This window comes from Phyllobates terribilis, unplaced genomic scaffold (genome assembly GCF_046119375.1).
Source record: "Phyllobates terribilis strain yellow unplaced genomic scaffold, ASM4611937v1 Scaffold_134__1_contigs__length_4944459, whole genome shotgun sequence".
In the NCBI taxonomy this organism is placed as follows: domain Eukaryota; kingdom Metazoa; phylum Chordata; class Amphibia; order Anura; family Dendrobatidae; genus Phyllobates; species Phyllobates terribilis.
In genome coordinates, this window is record NW_027362894.1 from 2017501 (window position 1) to 2037661 (window position 20161).

Sequence of the window (20161 nt, forward strand, 5' to 3'; positions counted from 1 at the left end):
CCTAAAATCTTTGCTTCAAAGACTCTCAATAATTTACAATCGGATTCTAAGATAAAACCGCCCATCGTTAAAACACCAGATTTCTCCAAATTGATCTTAAAACCTGATGCCGCCCCAAACCATTCAACCGTTCTTAAAACCCTATTCATACTTCTTAAATCTTTTACAAAAACAGTCACATCATCCATAAAAGCCACCACTTTAACCTGCTCTCCCCAACTCCCAGGAATAAAAAAACCATTAATCACTTTGTCTTTCCTAAAAGCAGTTAAAAGAGGCTCAATCGCACAGATAAAAAGAATAGGGGATAAGGGGCATCCCTGTTTCACCCCACAATTAATCTTTACACTTCCAGATAAAAACCCATTTACAGATACTTTACTAAAACATGCTTGATACAAGGATTTAATACGTTTACTAAAATCATCCGGGCAACCCATTCTCCTTAAAACATCGAATAAAAAATCATGGGCGACTCTATCATAAGCCTTTTCAAAATCCAGAGTAATTAACGCCATCTTCTGTCTTCTATCGGAAACATCCCATATTATGTCTCTAATTAAAATCAACGAGTCACTGATCTTCCGCGTTGGAACTGCACACGTTTGGTCTATATCTATCACCGAACTCACCACTTTCTTTAATCTATTTGCCAACAGCTTCGCATAAACTTTATAATCTGTATTTAAAAGAGTAATCGGTCTCCAGTTTTTTAGCAATTCTCTATCACCTCTTTTGTATAATAAAACAATTACCCCCTCCAACCATGACTCCAGGACACGACATAAAGACTCAACTTTTAAAAACATTTCATAAAATTCATTCCCCACAATATCCCATAATATTTTATAAAACTCAATGGGTAACCCATCCGACCCTGGTGTCTTACCGTTTTGCAATGTATTAACTGTATTAAAAACTTCTTCTTTTGAAATACCCTCTGATAATAATAATTTATTTTCCTTAGTAAAACATTTATCCAACCCTCCTAAAAAATGCTCCTTCAAAGACCTATCTGTATTTTTTGCTGAAAACAGGTTATCATAAAATTCTTTCACTTTCATCTTTTTCCCCTCCAAACTCCTTTCCCCCTCTAAAACCCCCATAAAGGCCTTTTTCTCACAGATTTTTTTAAAAAAGAATTTAGTACATTTCTCGTCTTCCTCCAACACCTTCACACGAGAATTAAAGATAATTTCTTTTCCTTTTTCTCTCAGACATTTTTGAATTTTTTCCTTCGTCACCATAATTTCCTCCTCCACATTAACTCCATTATTCCTAAACTGATACAGACACTGTAGATTTGCATTAAGGTTATTGTATGACTGTCGCTTATCCGCAGCTTTCCTCTTGCCTACTTCCATAAAGAATAATTTAACTTCCTTTTTCATGTAGTCCCACCATTTAAAAGTAGAGTCAAAACATTTCTTTTCTAATTTCAGTTTCTCAAAGAAAAATTTAAAATCCTCCCTTACCTCCTTATGCTGTAACAATGATACATTCAGTTTCCAATGAGACGCCCTTTTTCCCTCATCCGCCTCTACCATCAGTGTACATTCAATTATTCTATGATCAGAAAAAGGTGCTTTATGCGTTTTAAAATTAGAACAAGTAAAATCCTTGGATATAAACAAATAATCTATTCTCGAGGAACAACCTCTTCCTTCCCAAGTAATTTCATACTCCTTCTTCTGCCCGTCCAACCACCAAGCATCTTTTAGGTTAAAAGAAGATAAAATACCCTTGAGACAAGAAACCGAACCATCTTTTACATTATTTAGTTGACAATTAAAATCTCCCCCTAAAATTACTGGAACTACACCTGGGATAAAAAGCTGCAAAATTTCAAACAAATGTAACCTTAAAACTTTTTCTGTATTGGCATAAATATTAAAACATCTATATTTCTTCCCATTCCTTTCTACATCCACTCTTAGAATCCTACCGGGGTATATTTCTTCGTAGTTGGTAATCTCCCATTCCCTGGAACATATAAAACCAACCCCATCACTTCTGAATTCATTCCCGCCTGAAAAACATAAATTACCCTTCCATATACCCCGTAAAAAATCATAATTTAACTTCTTTGACAAATTACATTCTTGAAGAAATACAAAATCAAAATTTTCATTATTAAAATAGTCATAAATCACAGTTCTTTTATATAAGTCATTGAAACCCTGAACATTCAGGGAAGCCGCCCTGATCATCTTTTAGTGACAGGCACCGGGCTATCTCCCCCGCCCTCATCGGATTGCAAAGCACTTTCATCGATACTCAGCCCTTCCGACTCTGATGTACTGGAAATGTCAAAATCCTTTTCACAAGCAAATACTTTTACTACACATGGCCCTACACCACGCTCTTTATCATCTACACTTCTTTTCAAAATTTTTGATGAATCCATCCTTTCCTGACCACAGGGTATACTCTGAGATAAAAACCCCCTAGGGGAAGGCCCTATTGCAGGCAGGCTTTGACTTTTCTCTACCACCACCTTTCCCCCTGCGCCTCCCTTTTTTACTTCACCCCCTTGTTCTTTTATATTACTCTCTTTGCTTGGTGGAGGGACTCTCTGCATTAATTGTCCCACACCCACCAGCACAGACTTCAATTCTTCAATCCTCCGTTCTTCATTCTTCTTTTCTTCTTTCTTCTTTTCTTCTTTCTTCTGCTCTTCCTTCTCCCGACCTTCTTTCTTCTGCTCTTCTCTGTTCTTATCTTCTTCTAACTCCTTCTCCTTCTTCCTTTCTTCCATCTTTCTTTTCTCATCCTCCTCCGACCTCCTCCCTCTCTCTTCTTTCTTTCTCTTCTCTTCTTCCGGTGTTTTCTTCTTCTTTACTTTTCTCACCTCCTCCATTTCCTGCTCATCAGTTCTCTTTTCACTTGCTTCCTCACCATCCTCGGCTTCATTCTGCCGATGTTCTGATGAAGTATCCATCTCCTCCTCGCCTCCTTTCTTCTTATTTGGACATGCATCCTCCTGATGAGCTGAACCGGGACACCTACAACACTTTTTGCACACAATATCCAAATGTCCATATTTACGGCACCCATAACAATAATTAGGCATACCCGAAAAAAACAGATATCCACGGCTACGATTAACATAGACATTTGGTGGTGGTCTAAGTACCCCACCTTCTTCTTCTGGGTCCTTCTTGAAGGCTACCAGAAAAACCCTTTTTCCGTTCCACACTCCGAACCTAGTTTCCCCACGTTTTCTTGGGATAACTTTCTCACAATATGCACTTAGATAGTTTATTACTTCACTATCAGTAACAAATGGACTGAACAAATGTATTGTTAGCAGTTTCATGGAGAACTGAAAGGAGGGAATCACTCTCACTCCAACAAAAAGCTCGTTCTCCCTATTAACTTCATAGAGAGTATAGGCTCTTTCACACTGAGAGTTTCCCATTAAAGTTAAATCATATATCCCTCTCGAAAAAAAGGATTGAAAACAAAAAAGTTCCTCCTTTTCAATCTTCAGAAATTTACAAATCTCTCTGAAGATAAACTCGGAATCCTTTTCCTGCCGATAACCAGGAGCCACCAACAAACGGAGTGTATCCTTCAAAGGATAATCCTCTGAAAAATAGTCATTGGAATTGTTCTCCCGATTTTCCCTCCTACCTCCAAATGGCCTCTTCAATTCCATATTCTTTTCCTCCTTCTTTTTCCACAGATGATCAGGAAAAAAAACGACACAGCAGATCGCAGCTCCACCCGGATTTCAATCCTCTTCGTCCTACCGACCTCCACACCACGAAAAAGAACCGTCCTCCAGGAAGAAAAGGCAAATCTAGACTTTGCTCCACACCCAATAGCAGCAGCTGGACCAAGATCCAGAAGGCCGAGTGCAAAGATCCACCTAGATCACCTTGGCCAAATGACGCAACCCACTACAGATCGCAGCCAAAAGGCCGAGAAGCGATAACCAGAATTGGTTTCAAACAACGGAGCCACCCAAGGATCCTGAAAAGTCCATTTGTGGAGATGAGCTCCTGGACTCCCGTTAAGAAGACATGTTGTCAACCTCTAGATCCCTTACATGCCTGCACTTTTCGGCTTGCTGCTGCTGCAATCCACGCGTTTTAGATCTGCATAACTCCACCTCTTTAAACACAGCACCTTCACCCCCTGCTGTTCCCACCCGCCTCAACACCGTTGGAAGGGAAGAGAACCAATTAAGGCGGGGGGTGGGGTGGAACGAGCAGCTGTCTACCCTTAGCAGGAGGGCTCCTGATTACATACCTCTCCTGCTGCTGCTGCTGCTGGCTGTCCAGCAGCAGACTGAAGGTGGCTGCTGCTGTGCACAGGTATATAAAGGCTCAGAGCCTATTATGACACGCGCAGCCAGCGTTCCATTGCCACATTCCATCTACTGCAGGCAGGATACCTGGCTGGCTGAATGTCGCTGAGAAGCTCACAGAGACCGCCATAAGCAACAGTTTAACAGAATGCCACAGACTAATCAACCAAACTTTTTGGGTTGGGTTCTCTTTTATAGTCTGCAGGCATTAAATGAAAGAAGTCAGTGTTCCAGCAGAAGGAGACAACGTTTCAGAAAAGGCATTGTAGCAAACCAAAAAAGAAATTTTAAGCGCAGCAGAGTAACCAGCGCACATACCTGTTAGCTCAGGTGAGTTTAAAAGGCTGCTGTTGATAACAAGGGCATTTGCTAAATAGATGGTGTGTGTGCAACAATATACTGAAAGGTCAATTATATTGTGCAGCTTATCTCACCACCTGTAGTTATTTAGGTGAAAGCTCCAAAATGCTTGCCTAATATGTCTGTTTATCCAAAAGGAAGTAAAAAGGGAGAGCTAGAAAGATAGCATTGCATCACATTACATGGCAATGCAATGCACAGTTGCTGAAGTTGAACCAAAATGAGCTTGTAATCTGGCTTCTGCAACTTTGAACATGAAAAATCCAATGAGGAGAAGAAAAGCAAAGCCAAAGAGTCCATCCCAAAATCCGACAAACAAGCAAAATGAACAAAAAACATTGAATTCAATTCTTCCTGATTTTAGAAACTGCATTAAAGAAGGGGTGCACCGGTCCTGGAGATACTGCAATACCAGGTCAATGCGTGGAGTGGACAGAGCAAGCTCTTTTTCCATCTCCCTGTTCTAAAAATCCATTTATTATATGGTCCCCAGATAGGGGACGTATCAGATATTAAACTGATAAGAACAGATACTACACTTGATCTTAGCCAAAAGGCCGAGAAGCGATAACCAGAATTGGTTTCAAACTACGGAGCCACCCAAGGATCCTGAAAAGTCCAATTGTGGAGATGAGCTCCTGGACTCCCGTTAAGAAGACATGTTGTCAACCTCTAGATCCCTTACATGCCTGCACTTTTCGGCTTGCTGCTGCTGCAATCCACGAGTTTTAGATCTGCATAACTCCACCTCTTTAAACACAGCACCTTCACCCCCTGCTGTTCCCACCCGCCTCAACACCGTTGGAAGGGAGGAGAACCAATTAAGGCGGGGGGTGGGGTGGAACGAGCAGCTGTCTACCCTTAGCAGGAGGGCTCCTGACTACATACCTCTCCTGCTGCTGCTGCTGCTGGCTGTCCAGCAGCAGACTGAAGGTGGCTGCTGCTGTGCACAGGTATATAAAGGCTCAGAGCCTATTATGACACGCGCAGCCAGCGTTCCATTGCCACATTCCATCTACTGCAGGCAGGATACCTGGCTGGCTGAATGTCGCTGAGAAGCTCACAGAGACCGCCATAAGCAACAGTTTAACAGAATGCCACAGACTAATCAACCAAACTTTTTGGGTTGGGTTCTCTTTTATAGTCTGCAGGCATTAAATGAAAGAAGTCAGTGTTCCAGCAGAAGGAGACAACGTTTCAGAAAAGGCATTGTAGCAAACCAAAAAAGAAATTTTAAGCGCAGCAGAGTAACCAGCGCACATACCTGTTAGCTCAGGTGAGTTTAAAAGGCTGCTGTTGATAACAAGGGCATTTGCTAAATAGATGGTGTGTGTGCAACAATATACTGAAAGGTCAATTATATTGTGCAGCTTATCTCACCACCTGTAGTTATTTAGGTGAAAGCTCCAAAATGCTTGCCTAATATGTCTGTTTATCCAAAAGGAAGTAAAAAGGGAGAGCTAGAAAGATAGCATTGCATCACATTACATGGCAATGCAATGCACAGTTGCTGAAGTTGAACCAAAATGAGCTTGTAATCTGGCTTCTGCAACTTTGAACATGAAAAATCCAATGAGGAGAAGAAAAGCAAAGCCAAAGAGTCCATCCCAAAATCCGACAAACAAGCAAAATGAACAAAAAACATTGAATTCAATTCTTTCTGATTTTAGAAACTGCATTAAAGAAGGGGTGCACCGGTCCTGGAGATACTGCAATACCAGGTCAATGCGTGGAGTGGACAGAGCAAGTTCTTTTTCCATCTCCCTGTTCTAAAAATCCATTTAATATATGGTCCCCAGATAGGGGACGTATCAGATATTAAACTGATAAGAACAGATACTACACTTGATCTTAGCCAAAAGGCCGAGAAGCGATAACCAGAATTGGTTTCAAACTACGGAGCCACCCAAGGATCCTGAAAAGTCCATTTGTGGAGATGAGCTCCTGGACTCCCGTTAAGAAGACATGTTGTCAACCTCTAGATCCCTTACATGCCTGCACTTTTCGGCTTGCTGCTGCTGCAATCCACGCGTTTTAGATCTGCATAACTCCACCTCTTTAAACACAGCACCTTCACCCCCTGCTGTTCCCACCCGCCTCAACACCGTTGGAAGGGAGGAGAACCAATTAAGGCGGGGGGTGGGGTGGAACGAGCAGCTGTCTACCCTTAGCAGGAGGGCTCCTGATTACATACCTCTCCTGCTGCTGCTGCTGCTGGCTGTCCAGCAGCAGACTGAAGGTGGCTGCTGCTGTGCACAGGTATATAAAGGCTCAGAGCCTATTATGACACGCGCAGCCAGCGTTCCATTGCCACATTCCATCTACTGCAGGCAGGATACCTGGCTGGCTGAATGTCGCTGAGAAGCTCACAGAGACCGCCATAAGCAACAGTTTAACAGAATGCCACAGACTAATCAACCAAACTTTTTGGGTTGGGTTCTCTTTTATAGTCTGCAGGCATTAAATGAAAGAAGTCAGTGTTCCAGCAGAAGGAGACAACGTTTCAGAAAAGGCATTGTAGCAAACCAAAAAAGAAATTTTAAGCGCAGCAGAGTAACCAGCGCACATACCTGTTAGCTCAGGTGAGTTTAAAAGGCTGCTGTTGATAACAAGGGCATTTGCTAAATAGATGGTGTGTGTGCAACAATATACTGAAAGGTCAATTATATTGTGCAGCTTATCTCACCACCTGTAGTTATTTAGGTGAAAGCTCCAAAATGCTTGCCTAATATGTCTGTTTATCCAAAAGGAAGTAAAAAGGGAGAGCTAGAAAGATAGCATTGCATCACATTACATGGCAATGCAATGCACAGTTGCTGAAGTTGAACCAAAATGAGCTTGTAATCTGGCTTCTGCAACTTTGAACATGAAAAATCCAATGAGGAGAAGAAAAGCAAAGCCAAAGAGTCCATCCCAAAATCCGACAAACAAGCAAAATGAACAAAAAACATTGAATTCAATTCTTTCTGATTTTAGAAACTGCATTAAAGAAGGGGTGCACCGGTCCTGGAGATACTGCAATACCAGGTCAATGCGTGGAGTGGACAGAGCAAGCTCTTTTTCCATCTCCCTGTTCTAAAAATCCATTTAATATATGGTCCTCAGATAGGGGACGTATCAGATATTAAACTGATAAGAACAGATTTTTTTTTTTTTTTTTTTTCCTCAGATTAAGACCCACATTAATTTATGCATCATAGCGCATATTCACATAACGGGTTCTCAAATCATCATTCGGAAAAACAAAAACAAAATCCCAAAAAACACAACCCTGCAATTAACTGTTACTTACTGTAAGAAGTCCAATGTGAAAAGTTCCAGAGTGCTTCTGCTGCTGTCTCACCATACTTCTTTTTATCCAATAAATAGGCATAAAACAGTCTAGCAAGAAAAATCTTTCTGCATTCCATGGGGGAAAAAACAATCTTTTTAAAAATCACCAAATTCCGAACGTCCCATAAAACCTCTTTATATATGACAAAAATAATCCAGCTTGCCCGCTTCCTTTGCGAGTACTTAAAATCTTGACCTATTAAAATCCTTTCAAAATCGAAACAATGAAAACCAACTAAAGCAACAAACATACGTGACAACAAGGTAAAAACTTTTTTAGCAAAAAAACAGTCCCAAAAAATATGCTGTATTGTTTCCACCTTATTGCAACCTTCCCTAGGACATAGTTCTTGAACCTTTATCCCCCGGTCATTCAAAAAAGCCCTTGTTGGCAAGCATCCATGCAACGCCATCCAGGTTACATCCTTCTGTCTGTTGCTGATTCCACGCATGAAAAAAAGCTTCCACACCTGTCCAGACTGTGCATTATTACAAAACGGCACATCACATAACATCTCCTTCTTCTTAATACCTGAGACAATCAGTTTTTTGTCCGGTCTAACCATGGAGCTTATCCCATTTTGATCATAGAAGGACCTAAGCACCACATAAAAAAACGGTATCACAAACGAAACTGGTTTTCTTAAATCCTTCTCACACCAGCTCCATTTCTGGAAAAGCCGTCCTGCTAAATATTTGCACATGTCCGCAGTCCTGTTATTGCACTGGGATAATTTATAAATGTTCAAAAAATAATGCATTCTTAAAAATAAGTCAATGTTAGGAAAATCACAACCCCCATTTTCCACAGAACACATAACCATTCCTCTTCTTAGTTTCTCCATTTTGGATCCCCAAAAAAACACAAACAGTTTCCTTGTCACTCTCTTTGTCCAAAGCACAGCAGGTGGGAAAATCAAAGCAGTGTACAGCAGAAGCGGGAGAATCACAGACTTGATTACCAGCACTTTCCCTCTCAGCGACAGGTTCCTTAGTTTCCAAAAGTTCAACTTCTGATCCATTTTGTCTTCTAGAATCTTCAGGCTGCTTTTCCCTTTCAGTTCCTTCTCAAAGATGACACCAAGAACCTCAATTTCCTCCCTACTCTCCACTCCTGCCACGTTAACCTCAACCTGCCTCCCAAAATTACAAAGCTGGCACTTTCCCCAATTCACCGCCATACCAGCCACACAACAAAAAATCCTTACGTGCAAATTCACTCTATTGAGATCCGCCTGTGAACCACAAGTAAAAACAATATCATCCATATAACTTAAAGACTTGACTGGACCCCCGGATCCCCCAGGAATAAAAACACCAGCCACACACTTGTCAACTTGCACACTTTTTAAAAGGGCCTCCACCACACAGATAAAAAGAATTGGTGACAGGGGACAACCCTGCCTAACTCCCGATAAAATATTAAAACTGGAACTCACATGCCCATTAACTAAAATCTGGCTACTGACCCCACAATAAAAACTCTTAATGACCATCAATAATTTATCCGGAACACCAAGGTGACTTAAAGCAGAGAACAAAAATCTATGTGATATTTTATCAAAGGCTTTCTCCAGGTCCACCGACTGTAACAAAAGAGCATTCTTATTCAAATTAGCCTGATAAATTAAGTCTCTTAGAAGCAGCAAATTATCTGAAATTTTCCTACCAGGCACTGCACATGCCTGATACTCCCCCACCATATCACCTATCACATCTGCCAGTCTACCAGCCACAATTTTAGAAATAATTTTGTAATCACTGTTTAACAATGTTATGGGCCTCCAATTTTTAATATCCCTCATGTCCCCTTTCTTATGAATCAGCGTAACAATCCCCCTACGCATAGAAACCGATAAAATCCCATGAGTAAAACCATATTGCACCACCCGGGAAAACTCCACACCTATAATATCCCAAAATCTAACATAAAATTCAGCAGGAAGACCATCACAGCCTGGCGTCTTGCCTTTCGCCAAGCCATCCACTGCCCGTCTAATTTCATCTTTCCCAACCTCCTCACTTAAAAACCCAATTTTCTCCTCAGGAATATTATTAGTTAATACTTTGCAATAATCATTAATTTCCGCATCACTGGCTCTACTATCGTTAGAGAAGAGTGTTTCATAAAAGGAAAGAATACTGCCAATCATCTCATCCCCAGATACCTCCCCTGCAGGAGAAAAAACAGACTTAAAAACCCCTTTAGGTTTAAAACATTTTTTAAAAAAGTATCTCGAACATTGCTCATTTTCCTCCATGTGCTTTATTTTTGCCTTAAACATAATAGTCTTCCCTTTTTCAATAAGTATCTTCTTCAGTTCGTCCTTCAAATCTGCAATCTCTTTATCCACCTCCATCCCCGCTCTCTTAAACTTATGGAGTACTTCCAATTTTGAAATAACAGCAGCATCATGATCCCTTTTGGCTTTCGCTCTCCTAAAACACACCCCTTTAAAATAACATGCAAATTTCTCTTTAGCCCAGTCCCACCACTCTAGCAAATCTTTAAAAAGGTGCTGTTCAGACACACAAGACAAAAACACTTTATTAAAACCAACCTTAACACTCTCCTCTTCCAGCAGGCTTACGTTCAGCTTCCAGAGTCCCTTTCCAAAAGCCAGGGACTCAGCTATACACAGATCTACCACTATCATCTTGTGGTCAGAAAAAGTCGTCATCACGTGGTTGCACTTGGCCACCTTAATCCCTTCAGACATAAAAACATAGTCAATTCGGGAAACACTACGTCCACTGTCTGATATGTATGTGAACTTATCACTTGGCCCAACCATCAGACCAGCATCCGTGTAGCGTAAATCCTGCACAATCTGATTTAAAATATTAGACGTAACATCAGTCCTACCTTCCGTAGAGCTCTTACGATCTTTTGCGGATCTGACACAATTAAAATCTCCAGCCACTATAGTGAAGTCTCTGCCTGGTAAAAACAACTTTAGAGACTCCAAAAACCCAACTCTTGCTTGTTTATCAGCAGGGGCATAAACATTAAAAACCCGTACCCGCTGACCTAAAAAATCCACTAATAAAAACAAACATCTCCCAGGTATGATTACTTTAAACTCTAAAACCTTTAGACTGGAATTACACAGTAAAATGCCCACCCCTTCATTCCTGTTTTCTGAGCATGGGGACCAAAAAGATTGCCCCTTATTCCACTCACTCTCATGCGGGGCAGATTTAATTACACATTCCTGCAGACAGACAATATCTGCATTCACACTCTCAATGTACTCCAGTATCCCTGCTCTCCTACAAGCAGAACCAATCCCTCGTACATTCAGAGAAGCAACACACAACGCCATCATAACAACAGGAAAAAATCTCCACCATACCCGATCCATCATGAACCAGGAGAAAACCCACTCCTGCCACCCACTTTTCTACGTATATCAGGCGACTCAGAACTCGAGTCCCTGTTAGAATAACCTGGTCTTAGGGAGACTGGATCTTCCTGCCCCCCAGACCAACACCCCTCCACCTTACTTCTTTTAATCACGGAGGCATAACTCTCCTCCTTGCCATCATCTTCCTCCTCATTTTCACTCCAATCACTGTTAACCCTATCACGCTGCTGAGGGGTTATAGTTCCATCCGAATCAGAATCCTCCTCCTCCAAAACCTCCATTTCCTCACCCCCATCTCTTCCCAAAACAGGATTCACTGACTCCGCCATATTAGACAAATCCATCCCATCACCCGGGCCATGCACATCAGCTACTTTGTTTATTACTTCCAGCCCCTCCCTCAAACCAACTTTCTTCTGGCTCCGCCCCTTTTCCTCCATCTTGGGCACCGCATGGTCTCTTCCCCTACCACCATCTTGTTTTTGGCTTTCCCCCTCTGAGTCTGAGCCTTCGCCCTCCTCCCCACTTTCCTGCCGAGTCTTCTTCTGCCTCTCTTCAGCGTCCACCTGTGACCTAGGAATCTGAGCCCACAATCTACATTTCCTTGCAAGGTGATCTGCATGTCCACACAAATCACACACCTTATTCATTGGGCAACCACTTGCAACATGCCCAGATTTCCCACAACCTCTACAAACATCACCTTGCACTGGACAATCTTTCTGAACATGTCCAAACTCATGACACTTCCTACAATATTCCATCTGTCCATTATAAAAACAAAATCCCCTTTCTCCTCCGATAGAAAACTGTGCAGGAATGCTCTTGGCACCCCCAATAGCTCTATCATCCGGTCTCAGTTTTACAACATATCTCCTCTTGCCATTTAGATAATTGTATTTGTTCTTCATTCTTCCCAAAAATTTAACCTCACTACAATACCGAGCTAAAAAATTGGAAACAGTCTCATCCGGAACTTTAGGGTTATACATGTGCACAACCACATACTTATATGTCTGCTGGAACAGAGGTTCCAGTGCAATAAACTCTAGGCATTTCAATTCCTTTTCTTCCTTCATTCGTACCAACTCCATGTAGACTCTCTGGCAAATACTCAAAGAAACAAAAGTGATATCATAAATTCCTTGTTTCTGAAAATCCTGCAGTGCCAATACATCCGTTACCTTCAAGCCATTAATGTTCTTCAAGACATCAACGCAAACTTGGTCCAAACCGATTTCTCCTTCATGACCTGCAGCCACCTTCAGACGGACCGAGTCCTCTAATCCACGTGTTTTCTCCACCATTTTTACAGCAGATAAACACAATCGCCGCTCAATCGCACACTAGGGCCCCACAAGGGGGAACCCCAGTCACAACTGCCCTCCAAACAACACCAGCAGCAGAAAACCACCACTGATCTTGCCAAAAGGCCGAGAAGCGATAACCAGAATTGGTTTCAAACTACGGAGCCACCCAAGGATCCTGAAAAGTCCATTTGTGGAGATGAGCTCCTGGACTCCCGTTAAGAAGACATGTTGTCAACCTCTAGATCCCTTACATGCCTGCACTTTTCGGCTTGCTGCTGCTGCAATCCACGCGTTTTAGATCTGCATAACTCCACCTCTTTAAACACAGCACCTTCACCCCCTGCTGTTCCCACCCGCCTCAACACCGTTGGAAGGGAGGAGAACCAATTAAGGCGGGGGGTGGGGTGGAACGAGCAGCTGTCTACCCTTAGCAGGAGGGCTCCTGATTACATACCTCTCCTGCTGCTGCTGCTGCTGGCTGTCCAGCAGCAGACTGAAGGTGGCTGCTGCTGTGCACAGGTATATAAAGGCTCAGAGCCTATTATGACACGTGCAGCCAGCGTTCCATTGCCACATTCCATCTACTGCAGGCAGGATACCTGGCTGGCTGAATGTCGCTGAGAAGCTCACAGAGACCGCCATAAGCAACAGTTTAATAGAATGCCACAGACTAATCAACCAAACTTTTTGGGTTGGGTTCTCTTTTATAGTCTGCAGGCATTAAATGAAAGAAGTCAGTGTTCCAGCAGAAGGAGACAACGTTTCAGAAAAGGCATTGTAGCAAACCAAAAAAGAAATTTTAAGCGCAGCAGAGTAACCAGCGCACATACCTGTTAGCTCAGGTGAGTTTAAAAGGCTGCTGTTGATAACAAGGGCATTTGCTAAATAGATGGTGTGTGTGCAACAATATACTGAAAGGTCAATTATATTGTGCAGCTTATCTCACCACCTGTAGTTATTTAGGTGAAAGCTCCAAAATGCTTGCCTAATATGTCTGTTTATCCAAAAGGAAGTAAAAAGGGAGAGCTAGAAAGATAGCATTGCATCACATTACATGGCAATGCAATGCACAGTTGCTGAAGTTGAACCAAAATGAGCTTGTAATCTGGCTTCTGCAACTTTGAACATGAAAAATCCAATGAGGAGAAGAAAAGCAAAGCCAAAGAGTCCATCCCAAAATCCGACAAACAAGCAAAATGAACAAAAAACATTGAATTCAATTCTTTCTGATTTTAGAAACTGCATTAAAGAAGGGGTGCACCGGTCCTGGAGATACTGCAATACCAGGTCAATGCGTGGAGTGGACAGAGCAAGCTCTTTTTCCATCTCCCTGTTCTAAAAATCCATTTAATATATGGTCCTCAGATAGGGGACGTATCAGATATTAAACTGATAAGAACAGATACTACACTTGATCTTAGCCAAAAGGCCGAGAAGCGATAACCAGAATTGGTTTCAAACTACGGAGCCACCCAAGGATCCTGAAAAGTCCATTTGTGGAGATGAGCTCCTGGACTCCCGTTAAGAAGACATGTTGTCAACCTCTAGATCCCTTACATGCCTGCACTTTTCGGCTTGCTGCTGCTGCAATCCACGCGTTTTAGATCTGCATAACTCCACCTCTTTAAACACAGCACCTTCACCCCCTGCTGTTCCCACCCGCCTCAACACCGTTGGAAGGGAGGAGAACCAATTAAGGCGGGGGGTGGGGTGGAACGAGCAGCTGTCTACCCTTAGCAGGAGGGCTCCTGATTACATACCTCTCCTGCTGCTGCTGCTGCTGGCTGTCCAGCAGCAGACTGAAGGTGGCTGCTGCTGTGCACAGGTATATAAAGGCTCAGAGCCTATTATGACACACGCAGCCAGCGTTCCATTGCCACATTCCATCTACTGCAGGCAGGATACCTGGCTGGCTGAATGTCGCTGAGAAGCTCACAGAGACCGCCATAAGCAACAGTTTAACAGAATGCCACAGACTAATCAACCAAACTTTTTGGGTTGGGTTCTCTTTTATAGTCTGCAGGCATTAAATGAAAGAAGTCAGTGTTCCAGCAGAAGGAGACAACGTTTCAGAAAAGGCATTGTAGCAAACCAAAAAAGAAATTTTAAGCGCAGCAGAGTAACTAGCGCACATACCTGTTAGCTCAGGTGAGTTTAAAAGGCTGCTGTTGATAACAAGGGCATTTGCTAAATAGATGGTGTGTGTGCAACAATATACTGAAAGGTCAATTATATTGTGCAGCTTATCTCACCACCTGTAGTTATTTAGGTGAAAGCTCCAAAATGCTTGCCTAATATGTCTGTTTATCCAAAAGGAAGTAAAAAGGGAGAGCTAGAAAGATAGCATTGCATCACATTACATGGCAATGCAATGCACAGTTGCTGAAGTTGAACCAAAATGAGCTTGTAATCTGGCTTCTGCAACTTTGAACATGAAAAATCCAATGAGGAGAAGAAAAGCAAAGCCAAAGAGTCCATCCCAAAATCCGACAAACAAGCAAAATGAACAAAAAACATTGAATTCAATTCTTTCTGATTTTAGAAACTGCATTAAAGAAGGGGTGCACTGGTCCTGGAGATACTGCAATACCAGGTCAATGCGTGGAGTGGACAGAGCAAGCTCTTTTTCCATCTCCCTGTTCTAAAAATCCATTTAATATATGGTCCCCAGATAGGGGACGTATCAGATATTAAACTGATAAGAACAGATACTACACTTGATCTTAGCCAAAAGGCCGAGAAGCGATAACCAGAATTGGTTTCAAACTACGGAGCCACCCAAGGATCCTGAAAAGTCCATTTGTGGAGATGAGCTCCTGGACTCCCGTTAAGAAGACATGTTGTCAACCTCTAGATCCCTTACATGCCTGCACTTTTCGGCTTGCTGCTGCTGCAATCCACGCGTTTTAGATCTGCATAACTCCACCTCTTTAAACACAGCACCTTCACCCCCTGCTGTTCCCACCCGCCTCAACACCGTTGGAAGGGAGGAGAACCAATTAAGGCGGGGGGTGGGGTGGAACGAGCAGCTGTCTACCCTTAGCAGGAGGGCTCCTGATTACATACCTCTCCTGCTGCTGCTGCTGCTGGCTGTCCAGCAGCAGACTGAAGGTGGCTGCTGCTGTGCACAGGTATATAAAGGCTCAGAGCCTATTATGACACGCGCAGCCAGCGTTCCATTGCCACATTCCATCTACTGCAGGCAGGATACCTGGCTGGCTGAATGTCGCTGAGAAGCTCACAGAGACCGCCATAAGCAACAGTTTAACAGAATGCCACAGACTAATCAACCAAACTTTTTGGGTTGGGTTCTCTTTTATAGTCTGCAGGCATTAAATGAAAGAAGTCAGTGTTCCAGCAGAAGGAGACAACGTTTCAGAAAAGGCATTGTAGCAAACCAAAAAAGAAATTTTAAGCGCAGCAGAGTAACCAGCGCACATACCTGTTAGCTCAGGTGAGTTTAAAAGGCTGCTGTTGATAACAAGGGCATTTGCTAAATAGATGGTGTGTGTGCAACAATATACTGAAAGGTCAATTATATTGTGCAGCTTATCTCACCACCTGTAGTTATTTAGGTGAAAGCTCCAAAATGCTTGCCTAATATGTCTGTTTATCCAAAAGGAAGTAAAAAGGGAGAGCTAGAAAGATAGCATTGCATCACATTACATGGCAATGCAATGCACAGTTGCTGAAGTTGAACCAAAATGAGCTTGTAATCTGGCTTCTGCAACTTTGAACATGAAAAATCCAATGAGGAGAAGAAAAGCAAAGCCAAAGAGTCCATCCCAAAATCCGACAAACAAGCAAAATGAACAAAAAACATTGAATTCAATTCTTTCTGATTTTAGAAACTGCATTAAAGAAGGGGTGCACCGGTCCTGGAGATACTGCAATACCAGGTCAATGCGTGGAGTGGACAGAGCAAGCTCTTTTTCCATCTCCCTGTTCTAAAAATCCATTTAATATATGGTCCCCAGATAGGGGACGTATCAGATATTAAACTGATAAGAACAGATTTTTTTTTTTTTTTCCTCAGATTAAGACCCACATTAATTTATGCATCATAGCGCATATTCACATAACGGGTTCTCAAATCATCATTCGGAAAAACAAAAACAAAATCCCAAAAAACACAACCCTGCAATTAACTGTTACTTACTGTAAGAAGTCCAATGTGAAAAGTTCCAGAGTGCTTCTGCTGCTGTCTCACCATACTTCTTTTTATCCAATAAATAGGCATAAAACAGTCTAGCAAGAAAAATCTTTCTGCATTCCATGGGGGAAAAAACAATCTTTTTAAAAATCACCAAATTCCGAACGTCCCATAAAACCTCTTTATATATGACAAAAATAATCCAGCTTGCCCGCTTCCTTTGCGAGTACTTAAAATCTTGACCTATTAAAATCCTTTCAAAATCGAAACAATGAAAACCAACTAAAGCAACAAACATACGTGACAACAAGGTAAAAACTTTTTTAGCAAAAAAACAGTCCCAAAAAATATGCTGTATTGTTTCCACCTTATTGCAACCTTCCCTAGGACATAGTTCTTGAACCTTTATCCCCCGGTCATTCAAAAAAGCCCTTGTTGGCAAGCATCCATGCAACGCCATCCAGGTTACATCCTTCTGTCTGTTGCTGATTCCACGCATGAAAAAAAGCTTCCACACCTGTCCAGACTGTGCATTATTACAAAACGGCACATCACATAACATCTCCTTCTTCTTAATACCTGAGACAATCAGTTTTTTGTCCGGTCTAACCATGGAGCTTATCCCATTTTGATCATAGAAGGACCTAAGCACCACATAAAAAAACGGTATCACAAACGAAACTGGTTTTCTTAAATCCTTCTCACACCAGCTCCATTTCTGGAAAAGCCGTCCTGCTAAATATTTGCACATGTCCGCAGTCCTGTTATTGCACTGGGATAATTTATAAATGTTCAAAAAATAATGCATTCTTAAAAATAAATCAATGTTAGGAAAATCACAACCCCCATTTTCCACAGAACACATAACCATTCCTCTTCTTAGTTTCTCCATTTTGGATCCCCAAAAAAACACAAACAGTTTCCTTGTCACTCTCTTTGTCCAAAGCACAGCAGGTGGGAAAATCAAAGCAGTGTACAGCAGAAGCGGGAGAATCACAGACTTGATTACCAGCACTTTCCCTCTCAGCGACAGGTTCCTTAGTTTCCAAAAGTTCAACTTCTGATCCATTTTGTCTTCTAGAATCTTCAGGCTGCTTTTCCCTTTCAGTTCCTTCTCAAAGATGACACCAAGAACCTCAATTTCCTCCCTACTCTCCACTCCTGCCACGTTAACCTCAACCTGCCTCCCAAAGTTACAAAGCTGGCACTTTCCCCAATTCACCGCCATACCAGCCACACAACAAAAAATCCTTACGTGCAAATTCACTCTATTGAGATCCGCCTGTGAACCACAAGTAAAAACAATATCATCCATATAACTTAAAGACTTGACTGGACCCCCGGATCCCCCAGGAATAAAAACACCAGCCACACACTTGTCAACTTGCACACTTTTTAAAAGGGCCTCCACCACACAGATAAAAAGAATTGGTGACAGGGGACAACCCTGCCTAACTCCCGATAAAATATTAAAACTGGAACTCACATGCCCATTAACTAAAATCTGGCTACTGACCCCACAATAAAAACTCTTAATGACCATCAATAATTTATCCGGAACACCAAGGTGACTTAAAGCAGAGAACAAAAATCTATGTGATATTTTATCAAAGGCTTTCTCCAGGTCCACCGACTGTAACAAAAGAGCATTCTTATTCAAATTAGCCTGATAAATTAAGTCTCTTAGAAGCAGCAAATTATCTGAAATTTTCCTACCAGGCACTGCACATGCCTGATACTCCCCCACCATATCACCTATCACATCTGCCAGTCTACCAGCCACAATTTTAGAAATAATTTTGTAATCACTGTTTAACAATGTTATGGGCCTCCAATTTTTAATATCCCTCATGTCCCCTTTCTTATGAATCAGCGTAACAATCCCCCTACGCATAGAAACCGATAAAATCCCATGAGTAAAACCATATTGCACCACCCGGGAAAACTCCACACCTATAATATCCCAAAATCTAACATAAAATTCAGCAGGAAGACCATCACAGCCTGGCGTCTTGCCTTTCGCCAAGCCATCCACTGCCCGTCTAATTTCATCTTTCCCAACCTCCTCACTTAAAAACCCAATTTTCTCCTCAGGAATATTATTAGTTAATACTTTGCAATAATCATTAATTTCCGCATCACTGGCTCTACTATCGTTAGAGAAGAGTGTTTCATAAAAGGAAAGAATACTGCCAATCATCTCATCCCCAGATACCTCCCCTGCAGGAGAAAAAACAGACTTAAAAACCCCTTTAGGTTTAAAACATTTTTTAAAAAAGTATCTCGAACATTGCTCATTTTCCTCCATGTGCTTTATTTTTGCCTTAAACATAATAGTCTTCCCTTTTTCAATAAGTATCTTCTTCAGTTCGTCCTTCAAATCTGCAATCTCTTTATCCACCTCCATCCCCGCTCTCTTAAACTTATGGAGTACTTCCAATTTTGAAATAACAGCAGCATCATGATCCCTTTTGGCTTTCGCTCTCCTAAAACACACCCCTTTAAAATAACATGCAAATTTCTCCTTAGCCCAGTCCCACCACTCTAGCAAATCTTTAAAAAGGTGCTGTTCAGACACACAAGACAAAAACACTTTATTAAAACCAACCTTAACACTCTCCTCTTCCAGCAGGCTTACGTTCAGCTTCCAGAGTCCCTTTCCAAAAGCCAGGGACTCAGCTATACACAGATCTACCACTATCATCTTGTGGTCAGAAAAAGTCGTCATCACGTGGTTGCACTTGGCCACCTTAATCCCTTCAGACATAAAAACATAGTCAATTCGGGAAACACTACGTCCACTGTCTGATATGTATGTGAACTTATCACTTGGCCCAACCATCAGACCAGCATCCGTGTAGCGTAAATCCTGCACAATCTGATTTAAAATATTAGACGTAACATCAGTCCTACCTTCCGTAGAGCTCTTACGATCTTTTGCGGATCTGACAATTAAAATCTCCAGCCACTATAGTGAAGTCTCTGCCTGGTAAAAACAACTTTAGAGACTCCAAAAACCCAACTCTTGCTTGTTTATCAGCAGGGGCATAAACATTAAAAACCCGTACCCGCTGACCTAAAAAATCCACTAATAAAAACAAACATCTCCCAGGTATGATTACTGTAAACTCTAAAACCTTTAGACTGGAATTACACAGTAAAATGCCCACCCCTTCATTCCTGTTTTCTGAGCATGGGGACCAAAAAGATTGCCCCTTATTCCACTCACTCTCATGCGGGGCAGATTTAATTACACATTCCTGCAGACAGACAATATCTGCATTCACACTCTCAATGTACTCCAGTATCCCTGCTCTCCTAC

The 20161-nt window shown here is 42.0% G+C and overlaps 5 non-coding genes and 1 pseudogene across 5 annotated transcripts; all 6 read right to left on the bottom strand.

Moving 5' to 3' along the window:
- Window positions 1-5053: 5053 nt before the first annotated feature.
- Window positions 5054-5244, bottom strand: LOC141204116 (U2 spliceosomal RNA). The gene has a single exon (XR_012275088.1). It is a non-coding gene; the product is annotated as a U2 spliceosomal RNA (small nuclear RNA).
- A 1115-nt stretch (window positions 5245-6359) lies between these two features.
- LOC141204175 (U2 spliceosomal RNA) lies at window positions 6360-6550 on the bottom strand. The gene has a single exon (XR_012275145.1). It is a non-coding gene; the product is annotated as a U2 spliceosomal RNA (small nuclear RNA).
- Window positions 6551-7665: 1115 nt separating this feature from the next.
- LOC141204396 (U2 spliceosomal RNA) lies at window positions 7666-7866 on the bottom strand (annotated as a pseudogene).
- Window positions 7867-13936: 6070 nt separating this feature from the next.
- Window positions 13937-14127, bottom strand: LOC141204159 (U2 spliceosomal RNA). Its single transcript, XR_012275130.1, has one exon. It is a non-coding gene; the product is annotated as a U2 spliceosomal RNA (small nuclear RNA).
- A 1115-nt stretch (window positions 14128-15242) lies between these two features.
- LOC141204529 (U2 spliceosomal RNA) lies at window positions 15243-15433 on the bottom strand. Its single transcript, XR_012275390.1, has one exon. It is a non-coding gene; the product is annotated as a U2 spliceosomal RNA (small nuclear RNA).
- Window positions 15434-16548: 1115 nt separating this feature from the next.
- On the bottom strand, window positions 16549-16744 carry LOC141204359 (U2 spliceosomal RNA). Its single transcript, XR_012275293.1, has one exon. It is a non-coding gene; the product is annotated as a U2 spliceosomal RNA (small nuclear RNA).
- Window positions 16745-20161: the final 3417 nt, after the last annotated feature.